Raw genomic sequence first — 22,302 nt, 5'->3', positions numbered from 1 at the left:
TGTTCCTTGTTTTTGCCTTTATCTTCATCTTTGTCTTTGGGGTCTGAACCCAGCTGATGAGAGAAGTGCGATTTGAAGCCACATGTTGCGGGGCTGACGAGTTGGTCGCCATGCGCAGGACAGTCTTCGGCTCTGTGGCTCTTCTTCAGCTGCAGAGTTCTTTGTCCGTCTCGATCTTGGCTCAAAGCTGCTTGGAGGATCCAACCAAAGATTCCTCTTTTGCACTCACCTTTCATAGGGTTTATCCACCCTTTGGCGCGTTTGCATTGGCTAGCACTGATGCTGGTCTTGTTTCATTGGCTGTCTGCTTGGACAGATGATCTCATATCCATCACTGTCTTAAGAGACATTATGTCCTGATGTCTGTGCCAATGTCTCAGGGTTGCTCAACCTCCTATGTCCATTGCCTGCACAACCCTTTCTCTGAAACGTTTACGTTGTTCAACAATCTGTTTCTAAATAAGGCGTTGTTCATCTCTGCTCTCCTGTTAGTTCCCCTTTTTCCCTTATCCTTTCACCTTTCACCTACCATCTACCTCCAACATATCAGTGATGTTTAATTGCAGTTACACCTTTTACACCATTTCCAGTTCAATGTCAAAATCACATTTATAACGTCTTTTGCTTCTCTGATTTAGCATTCATTTATCATTTTATAACCATAACTTATTAATTATTCTTATTATAATCTTAATGTGAGTTATTACAGATGTTTTCTGAAAAGAAACCAAGAATAATCCATGATTCTAATTATTTGATACCAAAGTTACAGTTACTTGTTTTTCTTGTAAGTGTTCTCACAAATGTACGTGTAAATATTATTACAAGTAAACCATTATTAATATAAGTATTTTACTTTGAATCTTATCAAATTACTCAAAATGTTTAGATTTCATTCTTTAAACTTTCATGCTTTAAAATAAGGAATAGTCTCAGCTATTTTTATATATCTGCAGGCTGGAAACTTACTTCCTCTTTTTCCAGGAAACCTGCTTTTCCTGTTTAATGACTCTTTCTGACTGACTATGATTTCTTATGATTAGATAGAAAAAAGTAGAATTAAAGCAAAGTTTGCATGAGACAAAAACAACACACACAACCAGATTTATTTTATTGACATTCAAGTCTACTGTTGGGCCTACATGTCACTTGAGTGATTCATTTTTAAGATAACTTTATTTATTATTACTGTTAAACTAAAATCTCCAGCATGGGGAAGTGGGATGAGCTCAGGTTTTCTTGACACCAGGGAGAGGAAACAGAAGGGTTTAGATTGGATCAATGCACACAAATAAATACTGAGTTGAGGAGGTGGGTGACAGAGATTTGTGAGAAGAGTAAGTGCCACAGTGAAGTCAATGGTGACTGAGACAATATGCACTACCTACCTGAGCTCGTCCCACACCTAATAAGATTGGGAGGATACCTACCTCTTTGGACTGGAGTAATGGTTCCCCTATTTCACTGCGAAAAGCTCACTGCAAGTTCAAGAACATTAAACATGGCTTGTTCAAGCATGAAAATCTTTCCATTAGGGTTGATAAATTAATTTCACGTCATCTTGGCTTCACTGAGGGCAACATGAGGATCTGTTCTGCCAAAACATTTTTTTAAAAGAAGCAGAGGCTGCCAGACAAGAAGAGACAGTGAAACTTCAGAATCCAATCAAAAGTTCTGTGGAACAAGAAATGGATGAAAACTGCTCTCAGGAACCCAACAAAGAAGAAACAGCAGCATTGGAAAACTGGAGAGGCCTTGTAGTCCCACCAAAGAAGAGGAAGTTGACATCATACCTCTTCCCTTGTCCCGAAGGGCTCCATTCTGATCCAGCTGTAAAACAGAAAAAAAAGTTAAGCTGGGGCTTTTAAAAAATGGAAATAATCAACAACCAATCAGAGTCAGCAAGAAACGATACTGCGTCACGAACACCTGTGCCTTTGATGCAGTCTGTCAAGGTATGTGCTGCGCTTTCTGTAACAGTGTTTCTGCTCAGAATGTGCTAAAAAGTACAGAGAAAAATAAATTGTTCCAGCATGTGAAAGATATTGCTTCAAAGGGTGTCATTCCACATACCTATTCGTTGAGAGCTGAGATTCTGAGCTCAATATTCAGCCCTGTTCAGTTGAAGTCTGGTGTTCATCATGTTAATGCACAGTGCCATGTGTCCACAGTTATTCAAAATACAATCACAAAAAATCCAAGTATTCACTTCACAAGACAGTTCTCCTCCCACTACTGTAAACTTTATATTCCAAATACAAGGAAAGTACCTTTCATTTCCATTGACTTGTCAGTCCTGTCCTCTTCTGGCATAACTCACCTTCAGTCTGCTGTTGAACAAAGGCTCCACCTTGCAGCACCTCCATGCCTAAGACCAATCCAAAGTCCCGATACATGCCCAGCAGCATGTAAAACTGACATGTTAGGAAAAATACTCTGTATGGGGACTGTTTGTCACAGTCACAGAGCGCGAGAACTTGTCTGGATTGACACAGACCTTGGACAATTCTGTGCCACAACTGTGGAGCAAAGTGTCCCCAACCCTAAGTAGTTTTCCCTCAGTGAATTTCCGTCAGAGATTCACACTGAAAGCCATCATAGCGTTTCAGGAGGGTCCAACGCCTGAAACAATTGGGCATTATGTGGCGTTTTGTAAGAGGTCCCCGGGCACCTGGGAAATGTACGATGACCTCAGAAAAAAGTAACGACACCCTCTGAAAAGACCAGCATATGCCCTCAGGCTGTGCTCTACATAAAAGAATAATGGTCAGCTTTCCTGAAAGAAAGTAGTTTTTTGTTTTGTGAGTCAGCTGTTATTTGAGTTAATGTATTATATTTGAGAAGCTAAGAAAGTTCAATGTATTTTTTTGTTCAAAAGACACTTCCCTTCATTGTTCTGGTAGTTTTGTATTTTGGTAACCAGCATATTAACATTTTTGTCCAATTGAATACATAGTTTATTTTAAAAATTGTTCAATTCAAGTTTATGTTTAGCAATCTTTCACATTACATAAATAAGACATATGTTGCTCTGAACATAATACTAAGATGACAGGGAGTTATGTTGGTTGATAAAGGTCTTTCAACATGGATAACACCAAAAATAACATTTCATGGACCAGAAGGGCAACTTTGAGCGCTTGGTGACAAAAAATAAAGGTTGAATGTAATGTTTTTTAAACAAATTAATATTTTATTGTGAAATGTTGTTGAATATTCTGTCCTATTAATTGTAAAGCCAGATAATCAAGATAAATAAAAGTCATTTGTCAATTGTGATCATGAGTTAGTCATAACGGAATAAGTGAAGTTTTTCTGCTTTATGTTTTCAGTCATATGTTCAAAGCAAAATTCCTCCTGGTTGCATCTGCAGAGAAATCTGCATTAATTCAGTTGGATCTGTCTGATCCAAACTGATCCCAATCAAACCATTTGAGCTCTGCTAGCTTTTTATCCTCTTCCTGAGTTCCACTCTCCTTCTTCCAGCTCCATTTGTTAAATCCACAGGATGAGTTGAGTTCAATTCTTCATAGTGGTGGAGCTGCGTCCGCATTGGTTGTGCAGTTAATTAGACTGCACATATTATGGTCTAATTAACTTCTGCACCTTTATTTATTTCCTCAAGATAAACTGCCAGCTCCTCTGGTTAGAGTACAAATGGATTAGCTCAACATTGCATTCTCTTTAGTTTTCTCTGGTCTAGAATGGAGACTTGAATTAAAGGAGCCATTTCAACCAAAGGTTTGAAAGGTTTACGAAGAAAGATCTGTCCCTCTTTTCTTGAGCAAAGTTTTAGATTTTTGTTATTTCTGTTTCCAAAAGGTTCCTTGTTGTCTTTGTTATGTTTACAATAAGACATATATATTATTTGTGATGTATTTCAAATTTCAAATTTTCAGGGTGAATTTAAATCTTTTTACAGGTCTTCTCTTTACCCGAAAGACTCTTTTCAACTTAAGCCTTCTTCTAGGAGGAGTCATTTGAATCTAAATCTAGCTGGGCAATAAGAGACAGGGAGTTAACTCCATATATTTTCTACTAGATGCTGGTGGCACTAAAGAATCATTAGAGAGCTTTATTTAGCTAGCAGTTTGCTCTGCACAAATTTCAGTCATGGGTAGATGAAATTTACTGCCACCATTAAGTGTTAAAAGCCTTACAGATCAATGAGCTGTGCTAAATGAGATACCCTTATAAAAATGTCATTGCTATATGTTATTTATTGTTTTATCACCATGTGGATGAAAAATAATTAATTAATTGAAAGGTGTCATACTGATTGAGTGTTTCCTGGAAGGTAGGTTTTTTATTTCCTACATGCACATTTACTGTAATTTGTAATAGACTAAAGCAACTCAGATTGACATCTTTTTCTTGATGGATGAACCAAATAATTATGTTTCTCTGACATGTACTTTTGTAACCATGCTTATCATGAGAAGATTTCTTTGCTTTCTTTATCTAATTGAAACAAATTTTCAGAGTTTACTTGCAAAGTTTAGAACAAAACAAAGCAAATCTGAACACTTCAGATTCCATGCAGAAGCACTTTGTGAAAATATGTATGCAGTGCTTTGGAAATATCTTTGCATTGAAGTGTGACAAGCTCAAAGGTGTTTACAGTAAAATAGGAATTGGTCCAATTTTACTGGAAATGCCACATCAAGAGAATGTAATTAGTGCTCAGCTTCTCAGACACTACAATGAATCATTTTAAAGTTGATTTTATTTGTGAAAAGATCTAATTTGAGCTTTGCTGTGAGCTTTTGTGAGTTTCTAAAATAGATTATGAGTCATAACAGCCAATAGAAATAAGATTAGATCTGTTGCTAACATTTTTATATTGGATTTGGACAACAAACACAGTCAAAGATAATAAAGACCATCCAAAGAAATTTGCTTTAATCTGACTAACCACCAAAACCAAAAATATATTGAAAAACACAAAACAATAATAAATTGATATAAATGAAGGATTTTCCCCATAGAATAGTTTTAGCTGACTATGGTTGTATGAGGCTATTGCTCTTGGAAAGAAATCACTTTCCTCCAACAGTTCTTGCTATATAACTTGTAAAGGCACTAACTGGAATGTGTGATATAAATGCTACATTTATTTTATCATGTGGGGAATGAGCAAAAAAAGAATAGTGCATTCATCACCACATACTTATAATAGAAGATCTATTATATGTTGCTGTGAGAGCCGACATCCCTCCACTGTACAGGTATAGGAAGAATGGAGAACGCTGAGGGCAGTGAACCTCAGAATAATTGTGAAACAAATTGAACTCCATAGCAGAGGTCTCATTTTCTCTGAAATTAATATTGTTATGCTGTGCTATGGACTGAAAAACATTTTTGATTTAAACACAAAGGGAAAGAATTGGTAGTGTGGTTTAATATAGTATTCTGATCATAATTAGTATTGTTTTGCTTTTTTCAGTTCAAAGATGGCACAGAAAAACATAAAGAAAGACGTCAGAAACAAAAAAGACAGGATCTGCTAGAAGCGGCCAAAGGTAATGGATTGTTGACCAACTGGGTCAGAACAAGTACCGCAGGTAAGAACGAAAAAATAAAGGTTCTTACCATCATCAACATACAGTTTTTGGTAGTGAACATATATTTAATATTACAAGGCAGCTGTTTAGGCTTTATTATATTAAGATATACCAAATCCAGGTGTAGAATAACAGGAACAGAAAATATTTCGTTGTAACTCCAAAAATAATGGTTGAAGAAAGTCAGGACCCAGACTATCAAATATTTCTATTGTGCCAATTTAACAGATGGACAATAACAATGTATTTTGATGTAGCTTTATGATCTGTATGAGAGGAAAAACTGAGGGTGACAAATCAGCAATGAAGACAAATGAGATTAAAGTTTCTATATAACGATTAAAGTGCATCTTTAGTAATCCAACACTAACAATGCTTAATGTAAATGAGTGTCATGATATGTGGTAGAGGTGATGAGGCAGAACGCAGCGGACCCAGGTTGAAATGAATGATGGTGGTTTAATAATGAAAATAAGGACAAACAATCCAAAGTCCAGGCAGCACAGATGAGTGGAAAGGCTAAGGCTCAACACTGGTAGCAACTGGCAAACTAACAGACATCTAGCAACAGACTAGAAGGGACAGCTAAACAGCAAGACAGATAAAACAGACTGGTACGACAGAATGGACAAGGACCCGACAAAGACACAGAAACACAGGTGGCACTAAAAACACAGAGAGAAATCAGGGTACGAGACACAGCTGGGAACAATCATGGGGGAGACAGGACAACACAGAAACCTAAAATAAACACCCAGAAAAACTCAAATCCTTATAATCAGCTCATAAAATATAATCAGGATTTAATAAGAAATAAATTCTATCTATTGCGGTCAGTTGTTCTATTTATTTTGCTGGTTTTTGTAAAAGAATAAAAACTAGCCTCCCTAAAACACATGCAGTAGAGAAATAACTAAAGGTATGAGGTAACTAAACAGTGTGTTTCTCCTGTTGTTTCCTCTTTTTTTCTTTTTTTTATCAAATTCTTCCTGCAACAAAATATTTTAGCTCTGAGTATTGTGTCACTTGTGACATTATTGACCCAAATACACTTAAACCACTCAGGGTTTCTATTTTTCACTGGAACGTAAATCCAGAGAAGTCATTTGAAACAAACCATTTGGCAGATTTATTTTATAGAGCATATACTGTATAAATTTGATGGAAAATTCATAATGCTTCTTGACTGCAGCTACAAAGCAGCCGCTACCTATTTTGCTTCAGTCCAATCGGCAGTGCTCCCAAAGGAAGACTGTGGATGTCAGCTTCTGCATTAGTGCAGGACCGTTTCCGCTGCATATTAATCTATATTTGGTGTTTGAACTACTAGAACAGGTAGTAAAAAGCATTTTTAGAGGAAAGCTCAAGTATTTCTACACAGCCAGCTGTAGTACCAAACCTGCTCTGGTACCAGGGATCCACTGAACCTCATTACCCAGTTTTCCTTTTTGTTTTTTAAGGTGTTTAGGGCACCCTTAAAAAAAAACTGAGCCATTTGACACCTCCAGCTGTGTTTTTCATTTTAGTGGAAGGGTCAGAAGAATTAAATCATTTTAGAACCAGATACAGATGAGGTCACTTTTATTTCCTGATTGAAGAGGGTGTGCTTTCTTTTTGCCTTAGCTAAACTCCGCCAGGTTTCTTTACCAAAAAGTAGTCTGACAATGCTAGGAGAGCAGAGTCAGAGCTGAAGCTTGTTTGGATACTTTTTTTTATTGCAGCTTTCATCTGAGCCGACTTCTTTCATCAAAATGAGATGAGGAGAAAATCACACAAAAGGAAACTTTGGGAAAAAGGAAATAAAGTTAGTGTGGATGATGGTGTGGAAATACTGCAGGGAGTGGCCACTGGTGCAAAAACTGGTGGGATGGTTTATAATGCTAATGTGTTGAACTGTAGAGTTTACAGTTAATGAAGCCATGGCTGTGTAAACAGGGTTGTCCAATCTGTATTTGGCTGATGGGTTTGGCCAATGTTGTTCTTTAAGTTGTGCAGTGTCAAATAAACTTGCAGTCTGATGGTTGAGCAGTGTAGGAAATTCTGGATGTGCAGTAAAACCTGGAACCTCGGACACTTGGAAAAGTTTGTAACTTTTCATCTGGGCCGGATTTTAGCAGGGGCTTACCGGGGCTGCAGCCCGGGGCCCCGGCATTTCGGGGGCCCCGAAGGATGTTTTATATTTTTGTGAATGGATAGTGTCAGAATTTAATCAATGACTACGATGATTTTGACAGCACCGATGAAAAATGTTCCAATTTGTTCTGACAAACGTCCATCTTGAATGCTTGCTTGTTATTGGTCCACTTTTGACGCATCTTACGCATTGGGGAGGAGGAGCGTCAAGGGAATATTATTTTACAATGGCGGACAACAGAAAATATGACAGCGGAGCGCAGAAAAGAAGGAAGAGAAAAGAAAAAGAGCATCGCGCCAAAGAGGCGACAAACAAAATGCCTAAACTGACAGGCTTTTTTAAACCTGTTAGCGGAGATGGAGCAGAAACATCATTATTCCCCGCTCCTCAAACCCTTAGCTATGCTAACACCGGCACTAAGATCCCGCCAGAACCTTTAACCGTGACTGAGTCGGTGGCTGGACTGGCGTCTGTGGAGTCAGAGTCGGTGGAAGCGGGATCTTCTTCCGCAGATGGAAAGACGACTGTGGATCCGTACAGTACCGATCCGGCGCATTGGGGGGAAATTGACGAGTCCGTGCGAGCTTACTGGGCTGAGCGAGGACCGGAGAGCTGTCAAAATATGAATGTTAGCTTTCAAACATCAGAACGGGTGTACAAGCATCAAAAGCATCACTTCTCCAAATCTCACTTTAAATGCAAGATGTTAAATAGTGAGTACATCGAAAGACCGTGGCTGCTCTACTCTCCATCCACCGGAGCTGCATTTTGTTTTGCATGCCGCATTTTCAGCAATGCTAATACTCAGTCAAACTTTGAAATTGGTTTCAGTGACTGGAAGCACGCAACTGAACGCATGAGAGAGCACGAAAACAGCGAACATCATAGAAAGGCAATGCTGACTTATGTTTCACTTGCAGCAGCCAGCGGGAGGATAGACACAGAACTGCAGAAACAATTTGAATCTGAGTGTTCATATTGGACTGAAGTGTTGAGAAGAGTTGTGTCTGTTGTCAAGTTTTTAGCAGAGAGGGGACTGGCTCTGAGAGGAGCCAGTGACAAATTTGGAAGAACTGATAATGGCAGGCTCAAAGTTTCAAACTTTTCAGGGTTGAGTATTGTTGTCTTATTTGGTTTGCGTTTGAGTAAATGTAGTTTGTGTTTGTGGTTCGAGTTCCTACAAAGAAGTTGAATGCAAAAGTGTGATTAATAAATGGAAATCTGTATTTTGTTCTTCATATTTTTCAAGATGTTCTCTGTAAAAACCTTGGTCTAGAAGATGAAAATTGTTCACTTGCACCCACTTCTGCTTTTATTGAGAACCAGGGGCTGTAAAAAATCCTTCAGAGGGCAGCACTTTGGACTTACCTGGGTCAGGATATTCTCTGAAAACTACAGTATGCCTGATCTCTTTTTTCCAGAAGATATTGTTTATATCCATGTTCTGTCTGACTGGCAGAGAAGCACTTTTTTTGACATTTATTTCCTCCACTATTTACCAAGAACTTTAAAACCAAAGAAAAAGTTTGAGTTTTGATATATTCCACTTGTACTTATATGGACTTGTAAATGCTGGGGATATTTGTATAAATATTGTTTTACTTGCTTTGCTTTGTAAAAGTATATTTGAGCATTGCATTTTCTTGCACTCAATCTGTTTTATAGTTTGTGTTGAAGTCCAGGCAACAATAACTATTCAGTGATTTTATTTTGTGATGCAAGCATCATATTCTAGTTTCAACCCCAACATGTGGTTTAGTCTTTCTAGAAAAGAGTTCAGAGTTGTTTGTAGTTTGTGACAACTGGCTTATTAAAGTTGTAAGTTGTCAAAACTTACTGTTCGGTCATTTTCTGCTCATCCTCTAAAACAAAACAAACACATACAAACAAAAAAATAAAATATATATATATATAATTTTTTTTTTTGACTCTAGCCCAGGGGCCCCCATCCTGACTCCAGCCCAGGGGCCCCCATCCTCCTAAATCCGGCCCTGCTTTTCATGATGGTGTCAGATGTGGGATCAACAAAACGTTGGTGAAGATGGTTGGTCCGAGAATTTGAACAAATCACTGACCTTATCATTTTTCATTAGGAAGCAAGCATAGCAGTCCTGTGGGTCGTTGCATCGGTGGCTACTCCCTCTTACCACTATTTCTTTTCTCTCAAGGCCAGTAAATTTGTCAGTTTTTGGATAAAAACTTTATTAAATATAGTTTTCCATTCAAATTGGTGGAAATAAAACAACATCCTTGAGGATTTAGAAGCAAATGAGCGCCACACAAGTAAATGCTATTTACTGTTGATGTTGTAACAAGACAGTAAAACAAACTCTGCAGTAAATGACCAGTGTTTTGGTCCAGACTAATCCCTGGGCCTTAATTCAGTAGAGAACTTGTGGGATAACATCCAATCTGCAGTTTCTGAGGTAAACCTTAGCAATGCAGTCATTTTTAACAGTCTAATCATCCTGGCCTGGGACACCCGTCATAGGTACCAGTTTGGGTGAGTAAATTTAAAGTCACAATAATTGATTCACAAGAAAAACTTTACAGTCTATACAATAGAAGTTCCATGTTTGTAAGAAAACTGCTAATTTTTTTAACGGTTTAATATTTTTGTGTCTCACTTAGGGCAGAAAAAAACAAACTGGATCATTTTTTCTTTATATTCTGCTGTGAAGCAGGATGTGGAGCATTCCCAGTGCATGTGAGGGTATGGAAATAAATCTATTCTAAGGGTCTTGAGCTTTACTTTAGAGTTTGAACAGAATTGAACATTAAGAATGTCACCAGTGAAAATATCTCATAACTTTTATCACTGGAAATTTCCCCCATCTAACACCCTAAGTGCCTCTTTATGCTGTGAACAAGTGATCCCCAAATGAGGCAAATGTTACCTAAAGCGATTTTTTCCAATTGTGTTTTCTTTTTTCAGGAGCTGAAAGCATTGTAATGCACAAAAAAAGCTATGATTCACGCATCATCATTAATGTCCTGTTCCATCCTTATTTTTATTTATTTTTTTCTATTTGTTTTTTACCCAACCCATGAGGGGTCTTTTTGTGGGCTCTAGTGTCCCTTTTTCAAAGTAGGCTGACAGGAAAGGGGGAAGACATGCGGTAAACGCTGTCGGGTCTGGGAGTCGAACTCGCGACAGCTGCGTCGAGGCCACGTTGCCTCTGAATGTGGGTCGCGCTAACCCCTCCGCCACTACGGCATACCCTCCATCCTTATTTTAATATTTCTACGGTAAGGAAACTGTCATTTTGAAGTTGTTTCAAATTAATGTATTTTTGTACATTAGCTCGGAAAAAATGAAGCTATTTCTCAGTGGTCCAATTCCATCACCTCAATGGGGAGACGAAAAACACTCCAGGCTGGACATGATAAACAAATTGCTGTTTAAAACCTGCTCTGCCAGCTCAGTGACCTTCATCGATAACCTCTGGATCTATTGGCAGCACTTTCACCTTTTTGGAAGCGGCGGACGCAATCTTAATAAACATGGGATAAAGCTACTCACTGCAAACCTTTTTCATTTTATCAACAAAGACAACAATGTGATCATCGCTTCAGAAGAACAGGTTCAAGGATGTCTGACTAGGATGGAACCCTCCACGTTTCAGGAAAAAACTTTTCCAAAACAAACTGACATAACATCGACTGGAGACAGAGTGACTGGTTCCCCTCCTCCTTCCCCTCCCTCTCTGCTCCTTCACTCATTCACTGTATTCACAAGATATACATGAAGAAATGTCAGATGGAATGAATCAACAGGTTCTGTCATGGAGCAGGGGTTTTTGGTTTTCTTTTTCTCATTTTTGTTACTCATCATTCAACCACCAGATGGAGTCAGACCCACCACCTCTCCAGAGATCGGTGCATTACTTGCACACCGGTGTTTCATCACCTCATCAGGCCGAGAGTACAAGAGGAGCGGGCTGCCAGCACTTCGACGCCAGAGTGTAGCCAGCAATGGTATTCTGAGCCCCCTAGAGCTAGGCTCTGTGTTTTCACAGGAGTATTTCTCTGAGTGAATCCTCTCGTGTTTTTTCCCGGTCTTCAGGTGTTCCCTTTCGAGATGCCTTGGATTTTCCAGTGACGATCAAGTCTGGTTCCCCTATTGGACTCTCTCCCTCGTGACGCCGTGGACCGTACCCACTGGTTGCCCGAGCTCCGTCTTCTACTTCCCCGTTGGATTACACGTCTTCCCTGGTTTCCTCCGGCTGGTTGCCGAACCGCTCCTCTGTCTCCGGTCTGCCCAAACTTAACCTGCCCGCCCTCTGCCACACCTCCACGGACTACTCCCTCCGGACTGAGTTTTCTCATCCCCCCAGTAAGATCGATCCACTGTTTCTGTTGTCACTCCTATTTCCCACCATCTGTGAACTCATGCTTTTGCCCCGCTGTCTCTCATGGAGTTTTGGCTGCTCCAAGAGACTTTTCCCCTTCCGACCCGGACCAACAACTGCAGTTATTTTGTATATTTATATATATTAATAAACCTTCTTTCACTGATTCCGTTTCTCCACTGTAGTGTTCTGCATGTGGGCAAGACAAATAGCACCCATCGTGACTGGTTCGCCTTGGCATGTCTCTCCTTAGCGAATTCCAACTACTTAATTATAAAACCCTACAGGAAATAATAAGTCAACTAAGCTCCAGTTCCTGCTGTCTGGATGTCCTACCCACACATTTCTTTAAGAAAGTCCTGCCTGTTATTGCTTCTGATCTGATCCAAATCGTAAACTCATCGCTCTCATCAGCCGTTTTCCCCCAGGCTTTGAAAACAGCAGTAATCAAACCACTTATAAAAAAGAACAATCTGGACAAATCACTAATGCACAATTACAGGCCGATCTCCAACCTCCCATTCATCAGCAAAGTTATTGAAAAAGCTGTTTGACCAGCTAAATATCTTCCTAATAATAACCAACTGCTTTGACTCCTTCCAGTCTGGTTTCTGATCTCACCACAGCACAGAGACTGGACTAGTCAAAGTGTTCAATGATATCCACATAAATACGGACTGTGGGAGAACCACAGTGCTGGTTCTGTTGGACCTCAGTGCAGCTTTTGACACTGTTGACCATGACATATTACTGAATCGACTGGAGAGTTGGGTCAGACTCTCCGGTCCAGTGCTTAACTGGTTTGAATCCTACATAAAGAACAGGGATTTCTTTGTTTCAATTGAAAACGTCTCATCAAAGAGGTCAAAGGTCACATGTGGTGTACCCCAAGTCTCAATCCTAGGACCCCTTTTATTCAATATTTATATGCTCCCACTAGCTCAACAGACAGACTCAGGAAGTCATTTGTACCAAGAGCCATACTACTATACAATGTCTCACTGAAGGGCAGGGGAGAAGTGGACTTCTCTGCTTAGGCCATCGACAGAGCAGACTTCACCTCCACACTCTTTAGCACTTAGGATTTTAGTGTTTTTTAGTATTTTTAGCTCTTCGTAATGTTGATCTGGTAATTGTGTTTATGTAGTAATCTAGTGTTTTTGTAATATATTGTGTGAACTGTATGTTGTGTGTAATGTCTTAAGCTGCTGGGACTTTGAATTTCCCCTTGGGGATTAATAAAGTATTCATCATCATCATCAGGTTATAATAGGAAATAAGATTAGGTACCATAACTATGCGGATGGCACATAGCTCTACATTATGATGTCATCAGGTGACTCTTCTAGACCACTTGTGTAATGATATGCAGCACCAGTAGGTGGTGATGCAAGAAGATTAAAGAGAAGTGGACACGAAGAAGCCAGAGACAGGTGTTATGCCCAGAAATGCATGCCTGCCGAGAATTGCATCCCCTGTCGCGGGAGCGCGCATCGCTCTAAACTCTCGTATATTGATGAGAAAACGGACTGAAATATGACCGAAGAGGACATTGTTGAAGATATTCGTAACATTATCACGTTTCTTAATCATGTAAGACATAAAACGGTGGGTTTTATTTCGCAGATTAATTGAAATAAATACGGTTTTTATAGCTTTATTGAAACATCTGAGCCGAACGTTTTTCAGTCAGCGTCTGATGAAAATGTTCTCCGCAGATGGCTTGAAATTCCCCGATTTTTCTTTTGACACAATGGCTTAAAGCATTACAAAACAGAAGCCCGTTGTGTAGAATATTTTATATCATCCTTTACTGTCTAGTCTATTAATGTAGGGGGGATGATTTTAATTTCCGAGCCTGCCAATATTTGTATCCCCTGTCTATTGTCCTGTTGATATGAAACTTTACAGAAGTAGCTCAGAGAACAAGTGTCATTACGTAGAAAAGGTAAAATCCCTCTCAACTCTTTATTTCTCCATTTTAGCAGGGGATGCATTTTACGGCAAAGCCTATTATTAGCCTGCCAAAATATGCATGCCCCCTCTATTTTCCTCAAACATTATAATATTGATATGAAACTTATACCAGCAGTTCATAGAACAAGTGTGATTATGTAGAAAAAGTTATTCCACTCATTACTCTGTATTTCTCCATTTTAGCAGGGGATGCATTTTTTGGCAAAGCCTATTATTAGCCTGCCAAAATATGCATGCCCCCTCTATTTTCCTCAAATATTGTCCTACTGATATAAAACGTATACCAGCAGTTCATAGAACACGTGTGATTATGTAGAAAAACTTATTCCACTCATAACTCTGTATTTCTCCATTTTAGCATGGGATGCATTTTACGGCAAGGCCTATCATTAGCCTGCCAAAATATGCATGCCCCCTCTATTTTCCTCAAATATTATCCTATTGATATGAAACTTATACCAGCAGTTCATAGAACAAGTGTGATTATGTAGAAAAAGTTATTCCACTCATAACTCTGTATTTCTCCATTTTAGCAGGAGATGCATTTTTTGGCAAAGCCTATTATTAGCCTGCCAAAATATGCATGCCCCCTCTATTTTCCTCAAATATTGTCCTATTGATATAAAACTTATACCAGCATTTCATAGAACACGTGTGATTATGTAGAAAAAGTTATTCCACTCTTAACTCTTTATTTCTCTATTTTAGCAGGGGATGCATTTTACGGCAAGGCCTATTATTAGCCTGCCAAAATATGCCTGCCCCCTCTATTTTCCTCAAATATTATCCTATTGATATGAAACTCATACCAGCAGTTCATAGAACACGTGTGATTATGTAGAAAAAGTTATTCCACTCATAACTCTGTATTTCTCCATTTTAGCAGGGGATGCATTTTACGGCAAGGCCTATCATTAGCCTGCCAAAATATGCATGCCCCCTCTATTTTCCTCAAATATTATCCTATTGATATGAAACTTATACCAGCAGTTCATAGAACAAGTGTGATTATGTAGAAAAAGTTATTCCACTCATAACTCTTTATTTCTCCATTTTAGCAGGGGATGCATTTTTTGGCAAAGCCTATTATTAGCCTGCCAAAATATGCATGCCCCCTCTATTTTCCTCAAATATTGTCCTATTGATATAAAACTTATACCAGCAGTTCATAGAACACGTGTGATTATGTAGAAAAAGTTATTCCACTCTTAACTCTTTATTTCTCTATTTTAGCAGGGGATGCATTTTATGGCAAGGCCTATTATTAGCCTGCCAAAATATGCATGCCCCCTCTATTTTCCTCAAATATTATCCTATTGATATGAAACTTATACCAGCAGTTCATAGAACAAGTGTGATTATGTAGAAAAAGTTATTCCACTCATAACTCTGTATTTCTCCATTTTAGCAGGAGATGCATTTTTTGGCAAAGCCTATTATTAGCCTGCCAAAATATGCATGCCCCCTCTATTTTCCTCAAATATTGTCCTATTGATATAAAACTTATACCAGCATTTCATAGAACACGTGTGATTATGTAGAAAAAGTTATTCCACTCTTAACTCTTTATTTCTCTATTTTAGCAGGGGATGCATTTTACGGCAAGGCCTATTATTAGCCTGCCAAAATATGCCTGCCCCCTCTATTTTCCTCAAATATTATCCTATTGATATGAAACTCATACCAGCAGTTCATAGAACACGTGTGATTATGTAGAAAACGTTATTCCACTCATAACTCTGTATTTCTCCATTTTAGCAGGGGATGCATTTTACGGCAAGGCCTATCATTAGCCTGCCAAAATATGCATGCCCCCTCTATTTTCCTCAAATATTATCCTATTGATATGAAACTTATACCAGCAGTTCATAGAACAAGTGTGATTATGTAGAAAAAGTTATTCCACTCATAACTCTTTATTTCTCCATTTTAGCAGGGGATGCATTTTTTGGCAAAGCCTATTATTAGCCTGCCAAAATATGCATGCCCCCTCTATTTTCCTCAAATATTGTCCTATTGATATAAAACTTATACCAGCAGTTCATAGAACACGTGTGATTATGTAGAAAAAGTTATTCCACTCTTAACTCTTTATTTCTCTATTTTAGCAGGGGATGCATTTTATGGCAAGGCCTATTATTAGCCTGCCAAAATATGCATGCCCCCTCTATTTTCCTCAAATATTGTCCTACTGATATAAAACTTATACCAGCAGTTCATAGAACACGTGTGATTATGTAGAAAAAGTTATTCCACTCTTAACTCTTTATTTCTCTATTTTAGCAGGGGATGCATTTTACGACAAGGCCTATCATTAGCCTGCCAAAATATGCATGCCCCCTCTATTTTCCTCAAATATTATCCTATTGATATGAAACTTATACCAGCAGTTCATAGAACAAGTGTGATTATGTAGAAAAACTTATTCCACTCTTAACTCTTTATTTCTCCATTTTAGCAGGGGATGCATTTTTTGGCAAAGCCTATTATTAGCCTGCCAATATCTGCATGCCCCCTCTATTTTTCTCAAATATAATCCTATTGATATGAAACTTATACCAGCAGTTCATAGAACATGTGTGATTATGTAGAAAAAGTTATTCCACTCATAACTCTGTATTTCTCCATTTTAGCAGGGGATGCATTTTACGGCAAGGCCTATCATTAGCCTGCCAAAATATGCATGCCCCCTCTATTTTCCTCAAATGTCATCCTATTGATATGACATTCATACCAGTAGCTAAGAGGATAAGTGTAATTATGTAGAAAAGGTAAAATCCCTCTTGACTCTTTATTTTTTCAAGCTAGGAGGGGGATGCATTTTTTGGCAATATCGAATTTGAGCCTGCCGATATTTGCATGCCATACCTATTTTCCCCAAATATCATCCTATTGATATAAAACTCATACCAGCAGTTAAGGGAACAAATGTGATTATGTAGAAAAAGTTATTTCTTTATTATCGCTATTGCAAGGATACTGAAGGAAATAAATCTGACAATGCATCTTTGCTAAATGTAAAGCATGCACAAACCATTTTTATTTTGGTTTAACATAAAAATTAAATCACTTTTTTTCATTAATTTCAACAAAAGAATATTCATAACAATAGGTTTCCTTAACTCACTTGGAGAGTCCCAAAAAGATGTGAAGAGGTGCTTGGAAGTAACAAGGTGAGAAAAACAAGAACAATTATTGTTTATTATAATAAAAAATGTCATAATTGGATAACTAGAATGTTAATTTAACATTTTATCCTCTCAACAAGGACATTTATGAGAAGCAAAGGGATGAAAGTGTCAATGTGGAAATGTGAAACAGTATAACATGCCATCCAGCAAGATGTGGTTTCATGTGGTGTGTTTGCGCTTAAAGTAAGTGCTGTTTAAATATATATATATATATATATATATATACCAGTATATATATACTGCTCAAAAATAAAGGGAACACTTAAACAACACAATATAACTCCAAGTAAATCAAACTTCTGTGAAATCAAACTGTCCACTTAGGAAGCAACACTGATTGACAATCAATTTCACCTGCTGTTGTGCAAATGGAACTTTGTACAGAACAAAGTATTCAATGAGAATATTTCTTTCATTCAGATCTAGGATGTGTTATTTGAGTGTTCCCTTTATTTCTTTGAGCAGTGTATATATATACATGGATGCACATGGTCCTCCAGAATGGTTCGGTAGTCCTTGGCAGTGACGCGCCCATCTAGCACAAGTATGGGGCCAAGGGAATGCCATGATATGGCAGCCCAAACCATCACTGATCCACCCCCATGCTTCACTCTGGGCATGCAACAGTCTGGGTGGTACGCTTCTTTGGGGCTTCTCCACACTGTAACTCTCCCGGATGTGGGGAAAACAGTAAAGGTGGACTCATCAGAGAACAATACATGTTTCATATTGTCCACAGCCCAAGATTTGCGCTTCTTGCACCATTCAAACCGACGTTTGGCATTGGCACGAGTGACCAAAGGTTTGGCTATAGCAGCCCGGCCGTGTATATTGACCCTGTGGTGCTCCCGACGGACGGTTTTGGTGGAAACAGGAGAGTTGAGGTGCACATTTAATTCTGCCGTGATTTGGGCAGCCGTGGTTTTATGTTTTTATATACAGTATATATATATATATATATATATATACAGTACAGACCAAAAGTTTGGACACAACTGTGTGTCCAAACTTTTGGTCTGTACTGTATATACTTGACTATGATTACTTATATTTCTTATGTAATGTAGAACATTGTCTGTTTACAAATCAATTTATATAACCTTTATGTGTACTGTTCTGTCTCTTTCCACATACATGTATATCTATCTATGTCTGAAGATAGATAGAATTATATATCAATATATTGGTATACATGCTAGTTTATGTTTTTGATGTTGTGAAAAAAAGATTAATATGAAAGTGGTTTTCTAATAATCACATTGCCATTAATCTAATGCTATTTTGTAGGAGTAGAACTTTTAAGATGATGAACAGCTTTGGCTTAACAACTTAAACTGTGCATTTCTGCCTGAAATATAATGTAGTTTATGAATTCTATTGCTTTATTACATGGTTGATTTATTTTAATGACAATGGAAAGAGTCTGAAATAAGTATAGCAAAAATGTTAAATTATTCATAAATGTCATGACCTCTATATGACAATCTAATACTTTGACAAATATTTTGTATTTGTAATGAGTCCGCTGTTACTCTTCTTTCTTTTTTGAAAAAAATATATTTGCCTTTACAGTTTGCAGAGTGCATACTGGAAAACAAGGACCTGAACTTTCCATCAGCAGCAGAAGCTGTTAATACCATGAGACTCAACATTTCTTCCACACTTCTCTCAGAATCAGGTATCTTTTGACATATTTTTTATTCAGTTCCTATGTGGGTGGGATACTATGTTGTGTGTAAAATCATGCACGCACAAAAAAATTGTGTTAGGTCAGCTATTTTATCTAATTAGAAATATTAAAATATTGAACTTTGCAGATGTGTGAAGTACAATCATGTTAGTGTTTATGTCAAATTCAATTAGTGAAGAACATTTCAATACACCTGGCCTTGATCTCTAATAAATAAATTACACATAACACAGCCCAATAACTGTTGAGGCAAAAAACATAATCAACAAACTTAAAATTGTTCTAGGATACAATTACACTTTTCTTGAGTAGCTTTAATGTAACTTAATAAGCAAAAAGGACTTGCAGTTTGTGAAAGTACAAAACTGGAATGAGATGTATTATGTGAACCATTATATTCATTACTGTGTTTTCATAAAATTAACATTTACAAAATGACAAATTTCACAAGATGTATACACATATATATGTAGACATATTACAATTTTCTGAATGCCATTTTTATACTTTCAGTGGCTTAAGTTGGAGAAAATTATAAAAAGGTAAACACTAAGTGATGCTTTCTTTTACCATAAATCCCAGAAATACCTTAAATACATGTGTGTTTCAATTCATGAATAGACAGACACCATGTGAGCCTGCCTAATATGCCAATATGATGTACAGTTTCTATTGTATTTGTTTATGAGACCAGACATTATCAAAAAGGGATGATTAGACGACTGAGATCTACACAGAGGATTATTGTTCCACTTTCAAAAGAACACTAACAAATGGAATTATTTAAAAGAAAAAAAAATGCAAAAAAATACCATTAAGATTATTTTATAACATTGATTTAAAGATGCGGTTTGTTTTTCTGTAGAGTCAGTGGAGACTCTGCAGACACTGTGGCAGTGAGGACACAGAAGATCACATGTGGGTAAGACAACAATGTAATGCAGTGAAAAATCAATTCAAGCAAACCATATACCATCCTTAAAATAGTTGCAAAGTATGTAGATATACAAAAATAAATCATAATAAAATAAATAAACACCCAAGGCAGGTAAGTGGGAAGTAGCTTAATTTTTTTTTTTTTAAGTACAGTCGTAAAACATTAAACACAGATGCTTGTGGTCCTAGAATTTTTTTTACCTCCATACATGTCAGGAACATGCTGTCATCTCCTCAAATAAAGTTCTACCAATCATATATTGATAATTAAGAAGAAGCTTTATGTTGGCAAAACCCAATATCACCTTCAGTAAACAGATAAGGAACTAAAAAAAACATTCTTTATGTTGTTATTTGACCATTTTGTATTATTTATTTACAGATCACATGTGACAGATGTAACTGGTGGAACCACCAAGGCTGCATTAAGGTCCCACAAACCGACACAGACTACTGCTGTGCAATGTGTTTATAGATTTTATGTTTGTACCAATCTAATTCTGTAATGACTGCAGTTCAGTGGATTTTCAGTTTAAACATGTGACATAATTTTTGTTGACTTAATTGGTTTTCCAAAAATTTTTGTTATGAATATTCTTTTGTTGAAATTAATAAAAAAAAGTGATTTAATTTTTATGTTAAACCAAAATAAAAATGGTTTGTGTATGCTTTACATTTAGCAAAGATGCATTGTCAGATTTATTTCCTTCAGTATCCTTGCAATAGCGATAATAAAGAAATAACATTTTCTACATAATCACATTTGTTCCCTTAACTGCTGGTATGAGTTTTATATCAATAGGATGATATTTGGGAAAAATAGGTATGGCATGCAAATATCGGCAGGCTCAAATTCGATATTGCCAAAAAATGCATCCCCCTCCTAGCTTGAAAAAATAAAGAGTCAAGAGGGATTTTACCTTTTCTACATAATTACACTTATCCTCTTAGCTACTGGTATGAATGTCATATCAATAGGATGACATTTGAGGAAAATAGAGGGGGCATGCATATTTTGGCAGGCTAATGATAGGCCTTGCCGTAAAATGCATCCCCTGCTAAAATAGAGAAATAAAGAGTTAAGAGTGGAATAACTTTTTCTACATAATCACACTTGTTCTATGAATTGCTGGTATAAGTTTCATATCAGTAGGATAATATTTGAGAAAAATAGAAGGGGCATGCAGATATTGGCAGGCTAATAATAGGCTTTGCCAAAAAATGCATCCCCTGCTAAAGTGGAGAAATACAGAGTTAAGAGTGGAATAAGTTTTTCTACATAATCACACTTGTTCTATGAACTGCTGATATAAGTTTTAAATCAATAAGATAATATTTGAGGAAAATAGGTAGGGCATGCATATTTTGGCAGGCTCGACATCCATATTGCCAAAAAATGCATCCCCTGGTAACATGGAGAAATAAAGAATTAAAGAGGGATTTCACCTTTTCTACATAATCAGAGATGTTCTATGAATTACTGGTATGGGTTTTATATCGATAGGATAATATTTGAAGAACATGGAGAGGCCATGCATATTTTGGCAGGCTAATAATAGGCTTTGCTGTACATGCATCCCCTGCTTACATGGAGAAATAAAGAGTCAAGAGTGAAATTACTTTTTCTATACAATCACACTTGTTTTATGAACTGCTGGTATACATTTTGTATCAGTAGAATTATATTTGTGGAAAATATATAAGGCCTACATGTATTGGCAAGGTAATAATTTGCTATGCCAGAAAATGCATCCCTCTGCTAACTTGAAGAAATGAAGAGTTAAGAGGGACTTCACCTTTTCTACGTAATGACACTTATTCTCTGTGCAACTGCTATACGTTTCATATCAACAATAGACAGGGGATACAAATATTGGCAGGCTCAGTCATTAAAATGCATCCCCTCTACATTAATATGCTAGACAGTTAAGCATGATATAAAATGTTCTACATAATGGGCCTCTGTTTTGTAATACTTTATGCTAATATGATGTTAAAAGAAAAATCGGGAAATTTCAAACCAAATGCGGAGAACATTTTCTTCAGACACGGACTGAAAAACGTTCGACTCATTTGTCTCAATAAATGTGTAAAAACCGTATTTATTTCAATTAATCTGCGATATAAAACCCACCGTTTTAAGGCTGACATGTTTAAGAAACGTGATATTGTTACGAATATCTTTAAAAGTTTCGTCTTCGGTCATATTTCAGTCCGTTTCCTCATTAAAATGCGAGAGTTTAGAAAGATGCGCGCTCCCGCGACAGGGGATGCAATTCTCGGCAGGCATGCATTTCTGGGCATAACACCGGAGCGGGTAGAAACTTGAGGGTATAATGACTGATGCTGTTAGTTAATAAACCAGATAATTTTAAAAGACTTGGCTTCCTTTATGTACTGCAGTACAAACATTACATGGTACCAAGAGTTGGGACTTTTGCATAGGTTTGTTGTTTTC

General features: G+C 37.4%; 1 long non-coding RNA gene across 1 annotated transcript; it reads left to right on the top strand.

The window, feature by feature from the left end:
* Positions 1-17,359: 17,359 nt before the first annotated feature.
* LOC114143341 (uncharacterized) lies at positions 17,360-19,158 on the top strand. The gene is made up of 2 exons (XR_003595224.1): positions 17,360-17,401; positions 18,791-19,158. It is a non-coding gene; the product is annotated as an uncharacterized LOC114143341 (long non-coding RNA).
* The last annotated feature ends 3,144 nt before the right edge of the window (positions 19,159-22,302 follow it).

Source organism: Xiphophorus couchianus, chromosome 4 (genome assembly GCF_001444195.1).
Source record: "Xiphophorus couchianus chromosome 4, X_couchianus-1.0, whole genome shotgun sequence".
NCBI classification, from domain to species: domain Eukaryota; kingdom Metazoa; phylum Chordata; class Actinopteri; order Cyprinodontiformes; family Poeciliidae; genus Xiphophorus; species Xiphophorus couchianus.
This window is presented reverse-complemented; position numbering and strand designations above follow the sequence as displayed.